This window comes from Vanellus vanellus (assembly GCF_965231255.1).
Source record: "Vanellus vanellus genome assembly, chromosome: 1".
In the NCBI taxonomy this organism is placed as follows: Eukaryota; Metazoa; Chordata; class Aves; order Charadriiformes; family Charadriidae; genus Vanellus; species Vanellus vanellus.
This window is the reverse complement of record NC_138905.1, coordinates 98,876,080-98,880,400: the sequence shown is the minus strand read 5'-3', so window position 1 is coordinate 98,880,400 and position 4,321 is coordinate 98,876,080.

The window sequence follows — 4,321 nt, the reverse complement described above, 5'->3', positions numbered from 1 at the left end:
TTTGAGAAACAAGTAGAAAATTACAGTTTTTGCTTAACTGAACAATTCCCTGGAATGATACATACTGTTTCACCTCTACAGAACTTTCTTGGAAGGGGCAAAACACCTAGGGTGAAAGCAGATCACCAACTTCACCACCTAAATATCATAACATATAATTTCTTTATGCTTGTTGATAATCTGATGCAGTTCTCCAGGAGCCTCGTTGAAGTGGAGGGCAGCTGCAGGTAACACCCAAGACAGCCGGCTCACCTAGCTGCCTCAGACAGTGGCCAGGAGCGGCAGTTCCATGGCCACAACTGCAAATCTTCAGAGTTCATGAGCCATGGTGGCAGGAGAGCGTTTCACAGGCTGGGCTTTCGGTGGCCATTAAGTCACTAAAGGGATAAGTTGTGTGATGAATTTCAGCAGCTACAGCAGCAGGTGAATAGAGAATGCAAAATAAAAATGGAAATGAACAAACCCACATTCAAATACAGGAGTAGAAAGAGAGTAAGTGAGGAAGAGGAGGGGGGAGTGTGAAAGAAGCACAATTTCCTTGAAATAGTTTTGAAATGGAGGGAAAATGACTGCATTTTAGCCCTATCAAACAACTGTGAGAAGTTAGCACTTTTTCACATCATTGCTTTATTTTTGATAAGGTCTCCAGCCACTGTCACTCAAAGTTAGTTCAGGCTTTGGAAACATTTTTAATCTGCTAGTGCTTAGACGTCCATTAATATTTATCAATGTCACTTGAATCCCATTTTTAGCTTCTTGCCCAGGCAGGATCTCCCATAAGAAGAAAATATTGTTGCGCTTTTTTTTTTACTGATTTGTTGGCTTGGGTTTCTTTTAGAACTTATAGTAAATTCAGGGTTCAGCCTTTTCTAAAAATGTCATATTCTATAGAGCTGTGATGTACAGTTTTGGTAGCCTGCCTGTGCCCCTGAGACAGGTCTGAGAGTTAGATCTTAGGCCTAGATAAATGGAGTCTATTCTCAGCTCTGCCACTGGCTAATTATGCAACCTTCGTTAGTTCATTTAACCTCAGCATGACTTGGTTTCCAGATCAAAAAAGAAAGGGATAACAGGCTCCTTTGTGAATGCTTTGCAGTGCTTGAGGGAGAACAAGGTATTACCCATCACGTTGCTGCTGCAGTGTGACTTCTGGGTACAGATGATTTCTGCGAGTGTTATGATATGTACGTTGAGTGAGTCCATGAACACAGCTAGGGGTCTGGCCGCTGCATTTCTTGCTGAGGGAGACAGCTCTTACAGTCAGTTTGACAAAAATCACAGCTACAGACACCCTTTGCTTTAGGCACGCAGGCTTTTATGTCACTCTTCACCATTTTCCTGCCAGCCATGGCATTTGCTGCCTCCTGCATGTTGGCTTGTGTATGTGATTCATGCCTGCCGCTGCTTCACTTGCTGACCCCAAATAGGGATCAATGGCACAAATTACAAAAGCAGTAAACCAGTATAAAATGGCAGATCAGTGCCTAGTAGTGGTAATAAAACAGTTGCTTAATTTAAAGACCAAAAGTGTGCCTTGGAAGTCCTAAATGAGGGACTCAGGCAGAGTTTTCAAAATATATGACCTATTGCTTTTGGAGCACTTGGACCCAATGCGCAAGTCAGAGATGGGTCTGTCCTTTTCACAGTTTCCACGATGTGTTCCTGTGCAAGCTTCTAAAGCGTGCATGCTCTGGGTGAAGAGACACGCAGCACCGCAGGGCAAAAAGAGAGGGAAATGGTCACAGTGCTGTTGGAAAAAGTGGTTGAAAGCAAACAGCTCTTCTCTTACAGCAGCATTTGCTTGGTGTCCCTGGCTCAGAAAGGAAAGCAGAACTGCCTAACCTTTCCCTCAGTAGGAGTCAGAAGCATCAGAACTGCCTCGCACTGCACAGTCCTGCTTCCTGAAACCATCAGCAAGCAGAGGCGTTGCAGACCTTTCTCAGCAGCAGAAGGCAGAGCATTGAAAGACAGAAGTATTGCAGATGCACATCTAGCTGGATGGCACAGCTACCTCCAAAAAAAAAAAAAAAACCAAAACCCAAAACCCAGGGAAACTGCATGCAGAGAGTTATCTTTCGGGGATTTGTGAAAGCTGGTTCGGTCGTATAGGAAACAGCACCTGACATGGAGCAAAGCAAGACTCCCGGCTGCGTGAAATCTCCCATGCGCACTGTTTTGCTTGTAGGCTAGCGTGGGTGCGTTACGTGCTACCTTAGCAACAGCGACAAATGCGTGCTGCAGCTGTGGCCATCTCCTCTTTGCAGCAGGAAGAGAGCACTCCCAGTTTTCTTACAGACAACACGCTGCTGTGCAGCTCCCCGCAGAGCTGACCTTGTTCCCCCAGCGCCTGCCTGTGGCTCTCAACGCGCTGGCACTCAGTCTGGGCGCAGATGCATGAGCTACAACTGAAGCAGACATGTCTTCCTTACTACCCTCCGTTCCAGCCCGTTTCTCCTGGCCTCCAGAGAACATCATCTGAATCAATCTGGCAGGAGCAGGCTCGGCTGCTTCATGCCAGCCCCCTCCATCATTTCTGAAGTCAGATGGCTCCCACTGCTCAAAGCTTTTTACTAAACTGGAATGCCGGAGGATGTCTGAATGCTTTTTGACTATCTGGAGAAAACAAATGCAGTAGTCAAGGCATCGATGTCCGTTAATAACTTAAGGATGGGCTGGGGAAGAATTTAGAAGAATAGTCTCAGGAACCTAGGGGCGGTGGGGGGACAAAGAACCAAAGAATCATCCAAGCCAATATTAATGTTGCAGCTAAAAAAAAATATAAAAATATAGTAAACCTATGTGAGTTATAAAAATATGGAAATTCAGTTTCTCACAGACTATTGATTCTGCCCTGGCTTTCATCCTCAGTTGAACTTTGGGACTTGTAAAAACACTTATATATATGTAAGCACTTGTGTGCATTCCTCAAATATGTTTAACAGTCCTTTTTTTGTTTTTAATGCTTCACCAACACGTATGCCTGAGAACAAAGTATGCATTTAGGATGCAAGTATTTACAGATCCAAAATTTTGAGACAATTCTACCATTAAAAAAAAAAAAAAAAGTCCTGAGGGCTACTTCCTGAGAAAAAAACCGTTTGTTGAAACATTGCTGAAATGAGTCACGTGTGTATTACTGCAGACGTAGGAAGGAGGTAAAGAGAGCATTTATCCTCGCTTTTAATTAAAGGGCAACAACAGATACTTACAAATTCTTCTGTGTTTTCTGCCGTCTTTGAAAACTTTGCATTTCAGCGTACGTAAAGCGCATCAGCCCGATAACTCACCGAGAGGCCCAGGGCTGTGGAGCCGCCGGTTGGCATGAGGGGCTGAGGCGCCTCCCCTCCCCTCCCCCCCCTTTCCCTCGGCGGGCCGGAGCCGGAGCTCACTCTTGTCAGAAGCAAACGCGCCACTGTCGAGGGCAGGTTTTCCACGGGGCTTTTAACGACAAGGAGAAACCCCTCCGCTCTCCGCCCCTGGGTTATTTACAAGTGCAATGTCAGGTGATTAACGGGAAAGGCAGACGCAAACCGCCGGCGCCCTCCCTCCCCTCTCCTCTCCCCGCCGCCGAGCTGTGGCCCTGCCCGCTCCCGGGTCGGTCAGCCGCCACAGAACTGGGGCGAAGGGAGGGATTAAGCGTTGCTGGCGGGAACGTAACCCCCTCCCTCCCCCAAAGGACTTTGACCGCGTTCGGAAATCACTAAGGCGATGGGGGAGTCGCTTCGGGAAGAGGAGCGGGAGCCGCCCTCTCAACGCTTCCCCTTTGCATAGACTGAGAGCCTTCCTCCTGGCAGCGCCGGCCACGCCGGTCAGCCATTTTATCCAGCCGTTACTCAAAACGCCACCTTCACCCCTGTGCATGCAGGGAAAAACAAAACATCACGGCCCCAGAGCTGAAGCGGACAAAGAAAATATGTCTTGATAATTACTTAAAACAAGACAAAGCAAAACAAAACAAAACAAAGCAAAAAACCCGAGCTTTGTCGAAGCTATTCCCGCAGGCTGTTTCGGTTTCCCCGGGAGGAGGAAGGAAAGGGGCCAGCTCCCCCCCCGTGGAGCCGAGCCTGCCCCCGCCGACAGCAACAGCGACACCCCGCGCTGCCGGTAAACGCCGGGCGGGGTACGAGGGGCCCAACGGCCGCCAGCAACCAGTTTCCCCCGCCAGCGCCGAGCGGAGGCGGGGAGCACGGCCGCGCGCGTCGCTCTCCCCCGCGCCAGCAGCCGCAGCCAATCAGCGCCGGGGGCACGCCCCCTCCTCCGCCCCGCCCCGCCCCGCCCCGCCCCCTGCGCCGAGCCGCCCGCCCGCTGCGGCGCCCAGCTC